The sequence below is a fragment of the Hypanus sabinus genome, chromosome 20 (genome assembly GCF_030144855.1).
Source record: "Hypanus sabinus isolate sHypSab1 chromosome 20, sHypSab1.hap1, whole genome shotgun sequence".
NCBI classification, from domain to species: domain Eukaryota; kingdom Metazoa; phylum Chordata; class Chondrichthyes; order Myliobatiformes; family Dasyatidae; genus Hypanus; species Hypanus sabinus.
This window is the reverse complement of record NC_082725.1, coordinates 34495885-34511498: the sequence shown is the minus strand read 5'-3', so window position 1 is coordinate 34511498 and position 15614 is coordinate 34495885. Positions and strand designations below refer to the sequence as shown.

The 15614-nt window shown below is 38.7% G+C and overlaps 1 protein-coding gene across 3 annotated transcripts in view; it reads left to right on the top strand.

The window, feature by feature from the left end:
- Nucleotides 1-15614, top strand: part of fhod3b (formin homology 2 domain containing 3b) — a 519315-nt gene that overhangs the window by 233824 nt on the left and 269877 nt on the right. The window lies entirely within an intron of this gene.

Here is a 15614-nt window from a genome sequence, read left to right as displayed (position 1 = left end):
TCACAGTCTCGAGACTTTACTGATCAAACACTTAATAGTCAGTGAAGACTTTTTTTGAGTCTAGGCCCTGTTTTAATAAGTTACATTGCCCCAGGGTTCTCTGAAAACTCATGGCCTTGAGTTTTAAGTCATTAATTTGCTAGCTAATGTGCTATGACCTTAGGCATTTATCCAGATAGGGGAATTTCTGTAAAGATTCCCAACAGAATCCTGGGGATGGTTTCCAAGATTTTTCTAAGTACATTTCATCAATTGTAATGCGCAAGATGAGGAGAAACATTACTCCATCTCAGCACATTTTGCCTTGTGAATGAAAACTTGGAACCACTCAGCCAGAATAAATGTTTGAAAATAATTTGTAGTACCTGTTTCCATAATATAATTAACTCCCTTGTGAGGTATTTTAATAATTCAAAGTAAATTTGTTGTAGTAGTTGACCATATTTGCTGCAAGCTTTATTTTAAAAATAGTTTGTTGTATTAGGATCCAGCTGATCATGGTAGAGGCAAGATTCCATTGCATGAAATTACAACAAACCATTATCTTGTTTAGATAATTCAGCAATTGCTTCTAATTAAAGGTAGTTTTAAAAAAACTTTCTTAACTTCACATTTTTCATAAGTTATTTTCAAAACCATATGTGCTTACTAAGATGACAATAATGCATAAAGTGAATATTTTCTGTAGTTGAACTTTGTAAAGTCCAATAGAATTAGCCGGTATGTAATTTGAATAATCAATTTGAAATCCTTGTCATTGGAAGCAACACATTGGTGAAAAAATCCCTAGCCTGAATTTTTTTTTAAAATCAAAGGCATTATTTCCTGTTTCAAGCAAATTTAAATGTTGATTCAGGAGCAAGGCAGTCAACTACATGTTAAATGAATGGGACCATCTCAATAATCCTGATTAAAGTGGATTTGTAATACTGATTTCATTGTAGAATTCTGTATACAAGTGTGAATACCCATAATCTGATGTGCTTTGGATCAGAAGTGTTTCAGATTTTGGATATTTTTGCACTTTGGAATATATATTCTGATAATTAGAGATTGACATAATTTCTGACTCTGAATTTAAATTATGTGACCAGTGAGCAGTCTTACACTTGTTCATCACACATAAATACTGATGTTAGATTTTCATCTTGGCAAACTCATCAATTAAATTCTCTGCTGTTGAATGTGGCTTACATGATCATAATGCAGCGTTGTCAACAGTTGAGCCAAGTCTGTTCTTAGGCAGATGATCCACCTGCTCCAACCCCAACAGAAAATTCTCTTACAGCATTGTGTTGGTGAGAAATGCCATTGACAGGGGCAGGTACAGTACTCATCTTATCAGCTTGAACCAGGAGGTGGCCTTTGATGCAATATCACTCACGTGATGGAGTATTTGCCAAAGCAAGCTTCTGGGAGTTTATCAGCAACTGGATACAGCTGCTCTCCACCGATACCAATTGAGGAAACAGAAATCTTCCCCATCAAATCTTGATTGAGGCAAGTTGCCCACTCTTTTCTGTCTTACTTGTGAAACTTTTGCCACGTCCAGTAGAAGGAACACAGACAATAAAAAGATCAATGGCAGATAGTTGGAGCACAGATCAAAGCATCTCTGGATAGGGATGATGTCGTCTGCTTTTATCCAAGGTCAGTCTACAAATTAATCATCATTTGTGACTGTTTGAACTGGATGTAGATGTCAAAATTAATCACAGAATGTTCTTTTAACAACTGACCTGACTATTAAGATTCTTTCTCTATCAAGAATGACTACCTGAAAGGGCTAGAAATAAGGTTCTGACAAGCTGGATCATGCAGCAAGAATTGGTTGAAGTGATAACTGAGGTGTACCTAGCCTGATATTGCAATTTCACGTAAATATGCTGCTGTTCCAGTATGCCTCCAAGCACTCAACAGTTAACTAGGGTTAATTTCTTTAACATTTCAAGCAGGGAGCAACATAGTTGTTGGACTTGCATCATGCACAAAGAAAGATTTAGTGCAAGGCTCAGGCTACAGAAGAAACTGAAGCTTTTCCATGCAACAAAATTTGCTCCTGAGAAGTGCTCCACTAAGCAGTTAATGGAAGGATCACAAAACTATCCTATTTGTGAAGACCAGTGCTCTCTCTCTCTCTTTTTTTTCAGGGTTTGAGTCCAACAAGTGGGCTGTTCCCAGCTTGATACCCATTGACTACCAGGACTCCTGATGTCACACAAAATCATATGACGATGAGGGCAGTTGCCCTCTCTTCACTTTTGGAAATCAACTATTTGGTCCACATTTGGAACAAGGTTGTACACCACTCCTTCAATGCTGCAATGACAATTTTAAACTGCATTTATTTACTTGACTCTAGAATGGGAGCACAGAGTCACATGCCCTCAAGTGATAAGTAACCCACATTGGAGTAGGCCATAAGACCTTAATACATAGGAACAGAACTGGGTCATTCAACCCAAGTCTACATCGCTATTCTATCATGGCTGATTTATTAATCCCTCTCAACCCCTATTCCTTTCTGCACCTTGTGTGCATTGGGCAGCAACCTTGCCATTTCTTTAGCATGTGTGTTTGTTTTTTTTTTAATGAGGCCAAGTTGCCAGCTCAATGCTCAACTTAGTACGGATGGAAAGCGTGCAAGGAGCCGGCTGTATTCGAACCTGGGACTACTCACCATGAAGTCCAGTGCCAATGCCATTACACCACCAGCCAGCAATCTGTTCTAAATGGATGTGCCTATATTCTGAGGCTGTGCCTTGTGTTTGTAGACTCCCCCACAAAAGGAAACATTCTCTTCACATTCATTCTATCTCTACTTTTTAATAATCAAGGTTTCAATCAGATCCCCCTTCATACTTCTAAACTCCAGCGACCCAGAACCGTCAAATTCTCCTCATAGGTTGACCCTTTAGTTCCCGGGATTATTCGCATGAACCTCCTCTGGACCCTCTCCAATGTCAGCACGTCTTTTCTTAAATAAGTGACCCAAAACTGCTCACGATACTCCCAAGGGTGGGCTGACAAGTGCCTTTTAAAGCTTCAGCTTTACATCCTTGCCTTTATATTCTAGACCTCTCAAGATGAATGTTAACATTGCATTTGCCTTCCGTACCACTGACTCACATTGTAAAGGGCAGTGGAAGATTATCCTTTTCAAGCCCTTTTAGTGATTTCATTGATTTTTCACAGGATATAGAACATAGAAATGAGCCATTTACCCTGACCAGTCCAACACTGTTTATGGCCTACTTCTGGTGATGTGCAACCTTCCTAATCCAACTTTCAGCTTGCCTTTATTTTTCCTTCCAGATGCAGCACTGTAACAGCTTCCTCTGTATAGTTTATTTCACTGGTTCTAGTATTGGCAAACCCCATATTTTCATGATGAGAATAGGGAAAAAAATATTCTTCTGTACTAGGGACAGTTACCCTATCAAATGCTATATTCTAGATGTGCATAAATCCAGATGGCATCACCTGATTCCATTACACTGAACTCTGCAGAAGATTGCTAGCTCCATACAGCTGTCCCTTCACTAAACATGGGTTCAAGGCGTTTCTTCTGAATTCCTGAAATTAATATCAATTGTGAATCTAAATGTGCAGTTTTTATTGTTTTCCTTGAAACAATAAACACTTTGGGTCAACAGTATTCTGAATTGGCATAAAATGAGACATTTCTCTTTCTGTAACCTTGCTGTACCAGTTTGCCATAAATGATCAGATTATTGTTAACTACCACACATTTAGAACCATGGATATTCTATTTGGCAGACATTTCAAATTTTTGTTCATTTGCATATAATTTTTTCAGTTCCTTCAGTCTCCTCATGCCTGAAGGCTTAGCTCTTTTGCCGTGTAGTTTCACAGTATTGTTATTTCATTTAATGAAGGATTTGCCAACAGCACAACACTCTTCAGTTGTCTGTCCAAATGGAAATGATTACATTGCCTCCAGTCTCAATCCTGCTACCATGCTGGCGAACTATTTTGAGTCAGCCTACAAACAATCTGTGGAGCTGCCCGTTTCAGTTTCACTTGCTTCATGCTGTGTTCTAACTCCAATTCAGTCATCTGAAATTGTACTTGTTAATGCGAGCTAGCGTCTTTTCCTTTTTCTGAAACCTTTGTCTACTTGAAGGTCATTTTAGCTATTTCCACAGTGATGGTCCATGTCATATAAAGTCCAGCTTACTGTCATGCAGCCATATACATGTACACCACCAAATGAAGCAACAGTCCTCAGGACCAAGGTGCACAACACAATACATGTGACTCAAGTCAAGTCAAGTCAAGTCAACTGTTATTGTCATTTCAACCATAACTGCTGGTACAGTGCATAGTAAAAATGGAACAACGTTTTTCAGGACCATGGTGTTACATGACACAGTACAAAAAACTAGACTGAACTACGTAATAAAAAAACAGAGAAAGCTACACTAGACTACAGACCTACACTGGACTGCATAAAGTACACAAAAACAGTGCAGGCATTACAATAAATAATAAACAGGGCAGTAGGGCAAGGTGTCAGTCCAGGCTTCGGGTATTGAGGAGTCTGATAGCTTGGGTGAAGCAACTGTTACATAGGCTGGGCGTGAGAGCCCGAATGCTTCGGAGCCTTTTCCCAGACGGCAGAAGGGAGAAGAGATTGTATGAGGGGTGCATGGGCCCTTCATAATGCTGTTTCCTTTGTGGATGCAGCGTGTAGTGTAAATGTCTGTGATGGAAGGAAGAGAGACCCTGATGATCTTCTCAGCTGACCTCACTACCCACTGCAGGGCCTTGCGATCCAAGATGGTGCAATTTCAGAACCAGGCAGTGACACAATATATAAACTATATTACCACAAACAAGTTAACACATAATAAAAATTATTCTAGAAGACTGACATTTAGTATGTGCATTTAGGACTTAAATTGAAAGTAAACAGTATAAGGCTACTGATGCTTCATAGAGATGAGACCTGGTGGTAGCAGGGAGTTCAGTAGTCTGATCAGAAATGAAACAAATAATCTTCATGAATAGTATACCCATAGCTCTAAAGGACTGGATATCAGGTGGTGCATAAGTTTGTGAAATATGACTTCAGTTCTGTCAGTGGTTTGGGGTGGGATTTGGTGGCAGAGGTGGACTTACAAAAGGGAGCCCAATAAATAAAAGTTAATAAACACTTAGTGTTACAGTACAGTCTTACTAAAGGCTAATTTAAGCCAATGAAATTTTAGACCAATTTCCCTAACAGCAAGAGTGATGTTATTTGACATTCACCTATTGCAGAAGCGGTGTGTGTGTGTGTGTGTGTGTGTGTGTGTGTGTGTGTGTGTATGTACGTACTATCATTGAGTTACACAGTATGGCAAGCAAACTTGACCGTGCAAACAAAAGAGCTGTGAATCATATCAATAAGTGTAAATTGTACTTCCAAACTGCTTCCAAAAAGAATAGTTTTTTATATCTGCATTTTGGAAAAAGTTAATTTTCAACTATAAGGTGGTAGGTGCTTGAATTTCCCGACCTCGGTGTCTATTATAGTATTTCCACAACAAGATCTAAAATCTCAATAAAATTCGAAGTCTTTGTCCTCCAGAGCAGATTATTTTATTGTTGATTTATAGTTCTAGAAATAGGAATGACAGCATTTTAGAATGCGGCTACATTTAGCAAAACGCAACTCATTGATCAATTTTATTTCGTTTTGGGGGTTGCTTTGGATTTATTGCCGTCTCTAATATCTCTTGAGGAGATGGTGATGCTCTACCACCTTAAATTGTTGTACTTTTGTGCAGGAACATGTGCTGTGTTATTGCTTGGGGATCTCCAGGATATAGACCTGGAGAAAATGCTTCCAAGTCAGAATGGCTGTGTAACTTGAAGGGAAACCTGCAGGGGCGTCTTGTTACCAAGCACGTGCTAACTACCTTATGCTTGCTGATAGAGACCAAAGGGCCAAGAAACACTTAGAGTAGCCTAATAAGCAACTAATGAACTTTGATATTCCTTTGTCACACCTTTTACTGTGGATAAGCCAAGGCTCAAAGAGGTGATAGATCTCTGGCAAGTGTTGCAGAAATTGCGTTCTGTTGATCCGTTTAAGACGAAGCTCAGGAGGTGTGCGGTGTTGGTAAAAATAAAATAAAAATATCCCAAAAAGCCCTACTTTATAAAGGAGTTTGTGAAGCAGGAAATTTTAGCCAGGGGAACGTCCAGTGTGTTCCCCACTATTGTAATTGTCATGTATATTTCTCCCTCCATTTCCTATTATAATATCCCAGCTTTTAAGTCTGGGCTGAAGAAGGATAAATGGAGCACAACATTGTGGGCCGAAGGGCCTGTATTATGCTGTAGGCTTTCTATGTTTCTAAATAGATAATGTTATCAAAATAACTAAATTTCTCTCCTTCATATGGTACTTGTAAAAAAAAGGGTATTTTGTATGGATTTGCCTGAAACTTTTATCTGGGTGAATAAAACCAGTGACAATACAGAATTGATAACAATAAACAATATCTGTCTTGACTCATGATGAAGTATAGGTATGATTAAATTTTGACCACATTGCTCAGTTAGGTGTTTAATAATTGCTTTGGATTGAGAAATGCTTTGGCAATATTACCACCCAATGAAATCTAAGCATAATTTAGGCGAAATGTTTGAGACATATTTTCTTTATTCTTGACATCAATTTTCTGTTCACCTCCAAGTTGCAGTCGTTAGGCCGAACCTCAATGCCAAATTCCAGGAAAAAAGCCCAATTGATTGACATACACAATTCAAAAAGAAACCTGAAGGAAAGTTAGCAGCCAGGAATAAGGTGAAGAGAAATTGCCTCACTGCCAGCAAATGTGGTGTTTCGATTCCTCAATGGCAATTGCATTGCAGCAAAACATAGTTTTTACTTCTGCCTCTCTAACAGAAAGTAAGTTCAAGAACTTAATTTTCCATGACTGAGTAGTCATGAAATTCTAGGACATCTGGCAGAATTGGATAGTCTTGAATCAGAATGGATTAAATCTGAGTTCAAAGCATGTGTAATGACTGTTGGCTATGTTGTTTTGTAAAAGATCAGTATTTGACCCCTCACCCTGCATCAAAGCTTCAACCTTTTGCTTCGGAGGTGTAACTTATTGTGTCATTTCACCCTCACTGCTGTTGGGAAGTTGAATATCTTGACTACTTTTCAGTGTGCAGTGTTGCAAGAGTGCTTATTCAAACAAAACTATTATTATTTTTTTAATGCTGTATCCTTGGATAGGGAAGGAGCACCGAGTTGTGTTTTCAGAATTATGTCAGCTTCCTATCAGCAACAAGGAAATTCAGCACTCTTTAAAGAAGTTGGTTCTTGATGGTCAGACAGTTAAATGGTTAACCTGATTAAATTTTAATTTGAATAATTGCCTCTTAGATGATGCTTCTTAGCAAAATTTACAATTGTTTTTTTTTATTTTGTCCATTTGCTTAACTGCAGTAATATAAAGCACAAATGTGGTTTGTTGCATTTCTGACAGAAGCTCTTGTCTGTAATGCTCAAATATATTTTTGTCAGTGTTAATAGATTATGATGGCTGCTTTCAACCAGTCTGCTTGTTTGAAACCTCTAATCCTGTGTGCATAGTACTTCTCATCCGGATTATTTCCAGCAAGCTTGGAATAAAGCTCCTTCAAAAGATGGTTTTAACAACGTAAGGGGCTGCCTCACCCTGCACCACAAATAACAAAGCCACTTCGACACAGGTATAAATTTAAGACAAAAGAATATGTCATGGGCTGAAATTTGAATATAGAATTTTATATCATTTAATTATATTGAGGATCCTTAAGTGATCAAAGGAAGGTTTTGACAAGTTTCCATTTATTTTGTTGGATATCTTAAATTAGAGATGGAGCTCTTTCTTCACAAGTTTCAGTTTAAAGGCATGATATATTGTGAAAATTTGTGCAGTTGAAGTGCCATGCAATGCCCATTTCCCACCTTTCTGTCTACCTGAAAATTTGTGGGTCTGTTAGTGCACCAAGATGTCTGCAGACCAATGCTATAGGTCACTGGTGATGCTGCATCTGGAGTACTGTGTGCAGTTCTGGTCTCCTTGAAGAAGGATATACTGGCTTTGGAGGTGATGCAGAGGAGGTTCACCAGGTTAATTCCAGAGATGAGGGGGTTAGACTATGAGGAGACATTGAGTCGCCTGTTACTTGCTGGAATTAAGAACGATGAGAGGAAATCTTATAGAAACATATAATTATGAAAGGGATAGATGAGATAGAGACAGGAAAGTTGCTTCTACTGGTAGGTGAGACTAGAACTAGGGGGGACATAGCCTCAAGATTCAGGGGAGTAAATTTAGGATGGAGATGAGGAGAAACTGCTTTTCCCAAGGAATCTGGAATTCTCTGCCCAATGAGCCAGTGGAGGCTGCCTCAGTAAATATATTTAAGACAAGGTTGGATAGATTTTTGCATAGTAGGGGAATTGAGGGTTATGGGGAAAAGCTAGGTAAGTGGAGATGAGTCCATGGTTAGATCAGCCACAATCTTGTTGAATGGTGGAGCAGGCTTGATGGGCCAGTTGGCCTACTCCTGCTCCTGCTTCTTATGTGCTGAGGGACCTACTGGAGCTTAGTGCAGTGACTATAAGGGCTCAGTGAAGAAGGACCTCTGTGTAGAGTTATGCCACTGGAAAGAGAGGCTGGGTTAGGTGATGAGGCCACTCAGTTACTATAGTAGTGTACCATCCCAGGAGACCACAGGGCTGTTTATTCTTGCATTATTTATCTTATGAGTTAAGTTGCGTAACTTCCTTGATATTCAGCTGCATTTAGGAGATCTCATTTAACCAGAAATTGAACTGAGCCAGTTACACAAGTTAGAATGTTGTTGTCCAGAAATATTTTCCATTCTGTTTATTTTTAAGTAAGTGTAGCAAGGTTCCTTCTGTTCTGAGAACAAAAGTCCCTGCAGGGTTTTAAGAGTTGAAACTGGCTGATAGATTTTTTCATTAGGTTATCTCAATGCTATGTGTTTAAGCAATAACTCAGTGCTTTGCTTTTTTTGAAGTAGCAGTCTTATTTTCTCATTCTTGCAACACTTATTATAGCAAGCAAATCCATCTGTGTCAATGTATCATTTAATGAGTGCTTCCATGAATCAAGACCTGACTTGAAATATAAGTATTATAATAAAATAAACCAACATAATTTTCAGTCTTGCACTCTTCCTGTCTTCTGATAAGACCACCTACTGTACTGCTTCCAGCCAGGTACAGGTATTGATTTTAACCAATGTTGTGATGACAACCTGCCAACTTCATCAGGGATGATGTCTGGGTATGCCTAGTAGAGTGGTATCTATACCCTGGTCATCTGTTCCTCCATATATAAATACCACCGGACTCAACATGCCTAGGTATCATCCCTGATGCAGGTGGCAGAGTTTCTCATTGAGATATCAAATAAAATCGATACTTGTACCCCACTGGAAGAGAGAAGAGTTTATTCATCATATACAACAGGTAAAAAGGAAAGCACTAGGTTTTCCATCTGCTTTATGTTCAAGTAAAACCCCTATACTTGAACTATACAACATTAAAATGGTTCTTTTGGAAAGATTTTGTTTTCACAGTGAAGGTGAATTTTTTTTTCCTGTTACTCCTTTGTCACCATTTTGCCTATAATCCAGTTTTCTATAAAGGATGATACAGTATTTGAAATGAAAATTCAATATTTTTGTGTAGTGAGTAGTGGCATATACTCCATTAGTTTAGAATCTCATGATAAAACATTTATTTGTCTTTTTTTACAGTAAATAGCAAAGATGGCTTTTGGGCTGAATCACAAGCCTGATAACCCCTCCATGTGTTCAGTTTTGTCTGACTTTATTCAAAGCCAGAAGACAAGCATGGTGTAACCCTATTTATGTTTGGGCAATTGCAGTGGAAACATAATTAACTGTAGATAAAATTACTCTTGATTTGTTTAAAGAGAAATAAGTGGAGGTGGAATTCCATTTATTAATTTGGAGTTTTGAGACCAGTAGATCTGCTAACACATATTCATGTTCTGTAACACAAAACTTTATGATGCTGGTTATTGACCTGACATTCTTGTGCAAAGACTAAATTTTCTACCAGATGTTTGTGGTCTTGTTTCATTTTGACTGTTGTTCCTTATTTGATTGCAATTGCTTTAAAGGTTTCCATCTGCATCAGGTGCAGTTAATGTGGAAAGTGCTGCAAAAAGATCTAATTGCAAAAAGGAAGCATTAATGTTACCTCGAGGCTTTATTTTACTTGCCAACTGGCAACAACTGAGAAAAATATATTAACCATTTGAATAACAACCTGCATATTGCTGGTTCTTGTCTTATCATTAATGGAGAAGGTTTCTGAGCTTCTATTCCTGAAGGCAACACGCCACTTTCAGCTAATAGGCAGCACATCATTCCTGCAAATGTGACATAATTGGAAGTTACACAGGGGAAGTTACACAGGGGAATTTAATGTAATGATGCAATGTAGTTCGGCATACCAGATCCATGTGTTTCATTCAAGGAAGCTAATAATTTGATGCATCTGACTCCTTAAAAAAAATGACCCTGGGCACAGAAATTGGGACATGTGAAGGAGAGGTTTGATCAAGTATAATTTAAAACACCATCCAAGCTTGATTAGACAATGTCTCCTAGCCAGTAACCTTAAACTCTATTACTTTTTAAACTTATGTCATAAGTATACATTATTTGTTAATTTATTTGTAGTAATATTACTTTGGTATGTCTCACCAGCTCTTCACTCAACCCTGGAATATCTGGCCAGCAAAGATGCATACATTAGGGTGATCTTTATTGACCACGGATGGGCATTTAATGCCATCGTCCCCTCAAAACTAATCAATCAGCTCCAAAATCTTGACCTCAATACCTCCTTGGGCAATTGGATCTTTGATCTCCTCACTTGCAGACCCCAGTAAAATCGGATTGGCAACAATATCTCCTCCATAATTGCCATTAGCAGGGGCACCACACGGCTGTAAGCCTAAAACCCCTGCTCTGTATTTCTGACTGTCTGGCTACGCACAGCTCCAACACCATATTCAAGTTTGTTAACAAAACCAATGCCTTAGGCTGTATCAAAGGTGGCGATGAATCAGCATTTACAATAGAGATAGAAAATCTGGCTGAGTGGTGCTATAACAACAACCTCTTACTCAATGTTAGCAAGACCAAAGAGCAGATTATTGACTTCAGGCGAAGAAAGCCAGAGATCCATAAGCTAGTTCTCATCAGAGGCGAAGAGGGTTAGTAAATTTATGTTCCTAGGTGTTATTATTTTGTAGGCCCAGTCCTGGGCCCAGCAAGCAAGTGCAATTACAAAGAAAGCACAGCAGTGACTGTATTCCCTTAGGAGTGCGGAGATTTAGAATGACATCTAAAACTTGGACAAACCTCTATAGGTGTGTAGTGGAGATGATATTGAGAGGCTGCATCACGTCCTGGAATGGAAACACCAACACCCTTGATGTAAAATGCTACAAAAAGTCGAGGATGTGGCCCAGTGCACCCTGGGTAAAGCCCTCCCAACCACTGAGCACATCTACATGAAATGCTGTTGCAGGAAAACAGCATCCGTCATCAGGGACCCCCACCACTCAGGACATGCTCTCGTCTCATTTATCAGGAATAAATTACAGGTGCCTCAGTACTTGCACAACCAGGTTCAGGAACAGTTACTACCCATCGACCATCATGCACATGAATCAAAGGAGATAAGTTCACTAAACTTCACTCATGCTATCATTGAAATTTCCCATAACCAATGGGCTCATTTTTAATGGCTCTTTCTCTGACATTTATTGTTAATTTATTTTATTTCTTTTTGTTGTCTGCAGTCTGAACACCTAAGTTGAGTAGTCTTTCAGTGACTCTGTTATGGTTATTATTCTCCAGATTCTAGGATGGATATGGTGACACATTTGTACTTTGATAATAACTTTGAACTTTGCTATGTATGAGTTATATGTACAGTGTTGTGCACCTTGGTCAGGAGGAACATTGTTAGGTTTTAAGTGATGAACCTACTGTCTAGGACCTAGAGCTACTTGGCTTCTACAAAGTGAAAGTGGAATCATAAATAGATAGGGTCACAACAAAAGCTTCTGGCACATTGGCCTTCAGAAATGAAAATACTGAAGACAGAAGGTGAAATGTTATTTTGAAGTTGTATAAGGTGTTGGTGAGGCCTAATTTAGAATATTGTATATAGTTCTGGTCACCCATCCACAGTAACATTAGCAGTAAGATTGAAAGATTACAGATAAAATTTACGAGACTGTTGCCAGGACTTGAGAACCTGAGTTATAGGTAAGAGTTTAATAGGTTTGTACTTTATTCCCCAGACATTAGGAGAAAGATGGGATATTTGATGGAGGTATACAAAATTATGAGGGGTACAGATGGGTAAAATGCAAGCAGGCTTTTTTCAGTGAGGTTGAGTGAGACTACAACTAGAGTTCATGGGTTAAGAATGACAATAGACAATAGGTGCAGAAGTAGACCATTCGGCCCTTTGAGTCTGCACCACCATTCTGAGATCATGGCTGATCATCTACTATCAATACCCGGTTCCTGCCTTGTTCCCATATCCCTTGATTCCCCTATCCATAAGATACCATATCTTATATATGTACATATCTGTACTGTATCTTATGTATCTTACTGTACTTACTATACTGTACATATCTTGTGTATCTAATGGATGAATGGTGAGCTGTTTAAGGGGAACATGAGGGGGAATTTCTTCACTCAGTGTGGCAAGTGTGTGGAGCGAGCTACAGTGGAAGTGGTGAATTCGGGTTTGATTTCAAGATTTAAAAGAAATTTGGATAGGTACTTGGATGTGAAGTCTCTGGTCTGGGTAGGTCAATGGCAGATTAATAATTTGGCATGGACTAGATGTGCCAAAGGGCTTTTTCCCTGTGTTGTAGTGTTCTATAACTTTATGGCACTTTTTAAATGTGCTGAGCTCAAATTTCATATATTTTAAATTATGCACCTACTGAACTTCAACCCTTGTGTGCTTCCTCCTATCCCCAGCCTAGATGTATGTAAGTTAAAATTCACTTCAAGGTGTGTGAATAAAAAAGAGACAGACAGGGATGTGATTACTCTGGCTGTGAGGTGTTCAGTGTCATGAGGTGTGCTATGGAAGTTACTGATAGGTTAAGGTCAGTTTACAGTACTTCATAATCCTGCTTTCAAAAAGATGTAAACTGTAACCATTTCCAAAATTTCCATATATTTCCAAGACCATTACAGTGAAATGAATGGATTGTGTTAATTCAGTACCTCATGAAAGGACATTGCATTGGGATAGATTTGATATTTCTAATTCTAGATGACTGCTATTTTTAGTGGATAATACAGTGAATTCAAAGTTCTTCATGTAATTGTAGGGCAATGCTACATTTACAATCCTGGTTATAAACGGATCTTGAGGTCTGTGGTTCTAAATGTTTCCCAGAATGTCACATTTTTGTAAATTTTGAAGTTTCTTCTTTTGATTGTTGAGAACCTAAGATTAAGACCTCACTTTCCTGACCATTCAACATTTATGTAGACTTTGTTGATTGAAATCTATTGTCAGCATCATTGTAGACTCTCACTGTTAAAGCTTTTCATTGTTGGTGTCACTGCTGAATACTTGCATGCATTAAAACATGCTGGTTACACTTCAAAAGTAGATAATTCGTTTAAAGTCTTTAAAAGTTCCACAAGAAATGCTGGTGTTGTTTGTATATTAACACATACACTAAACATTTTTTATGAAGGTGCTGAAGTTGCATCTGATTTAGAGCAACTAAGTGCTCCTCAAATATGACTCTTTGGAACGGTCTTGTTTCTGTTTACTTTCCGTGATCTGTGTATTCATCATTCCTAATTATCCTTTAAGATGATGTTTGGTTATTCTACCATATTTCTTTTAATTCTTTATGAGAAGAATGCATTGCAAACTTCAGTACACTGTGGGCTTGTAATTCATGCTAGATTCATTGCAACCTGTCATTTTAGTTGGCCCTGATTTTACTGCCTCTCAGGGTTCAGTGGAGTTCAGTGAAGTAGCGTGCAAAAGAATTACCAGAAGATTATAATGCCATGATGAGGCCACGCTCAGGTTGGAGGAGCAACACCTTGTATTCTGTCCAGGTAGCCTCCAACCTGATGGCATGAACATCGACTTCTCAAACTTCCAGTAATGCCTGCCCCCCCCCCCCCATACTGTTGCCTATTCCCATTTCCCTCCCTCAACTTATCACCTTACCTGCCCATCACTTCCCTCTGGTGCTCCTCCCCCTTCCCTTTCTTTCATGGCCTTCTGTCCTCTCCTATCAGATTCCCTCTTTTCCAGCCCTTTATCTCTTTCACCAATGGCCTTTCTGACTCTTTGCCTAACCCTCTCCCAGTTTCTCCTATCACCTGCTACCTTGTACTTCTTCCTCCTTCCCACGTTCCTGCTCTGACTTCTCATCTCTTTTTTCCAGTCCTGTTGAAGGGTCTTGTCCGGAAACGTCAATTGTTTAACTCTTTTCCATTGATCGTTACCTATTTTGTTTGTATGGAAAGGTCTCAATAAGCTGGAAATGTTTTTAGAGAGTCAGACATCAAGTTCTGTGGTCCCCCTTGTGCGTGGGCAGCTTGTAGTTTCTCAGTGCTATAAATGGACTGTAGATGACTGGTTGCTAGCTACAGTATGATCTTTTGGTAAAATCCAGTCATAACTTTTCTGCTTGAAAGGAGGTCCGTCTTTGGTGGTCCAGTGGCAGAATATACATTCATCATTATGTCATAGATCAGCTGATATTTTTTTAAATTTGGAGGGTTTGGGGCTTGTGACAGGTTCCCTCCGGTGTAAATATAAGTATCTGTTCACATTTTTTTCAGCTTAACAGTGAAACTAACTCTAGAAAAGATTTTCAACAATGAGGTCATCTGCCTCATCTTATGAAGTAAATAATGGGGTGCCAGACAGGACTGGGTTCAATTGAAAGTTACAACTGCTTGCTTCAATTAGCATCACTGGCTTTTATGACTTGGAGTCTCGCGACGCTAATACGATTACTACAAGATTGCAAATACCTTTAGGCAGTGCATTTAATGTTACAGAATCTAAGGTAACTTGAGACGAGGTTTTTACAGTGAGTACATCACATTAACTGCCTGAAATCAGTTTTAATTCAACAGTAAATTACATAATTTCACATGGAGGCTAAAACAAGTGATTTAGGATCCTTTATTTAAAGAAAATATGACCAACTCATTTTCACTGAGGGGTAACAAAAGTCTGTCAGACTAAGTTGGGGGATTCTTTCCCAAATTATCTCTAAATAGAAGCAGTTGATTTTGTGGAGACATATTATGACATTAATGGAGGAAATCGCATTTCTTTTTGGAAATTTGGCTTTCTTCCCTTGAACAGAACTATGTTTGGAAAGAATTGCTATGTGGTTAGTTATTTGAAGCATTTCCATTTATTTAGTTAAAAATGAAAACAGATCCTGTTGCAAACTCAGCTAATCAGTTAGCCTCTAAGGAGAGAGGGTGCTAACCTTTCAGGTCAG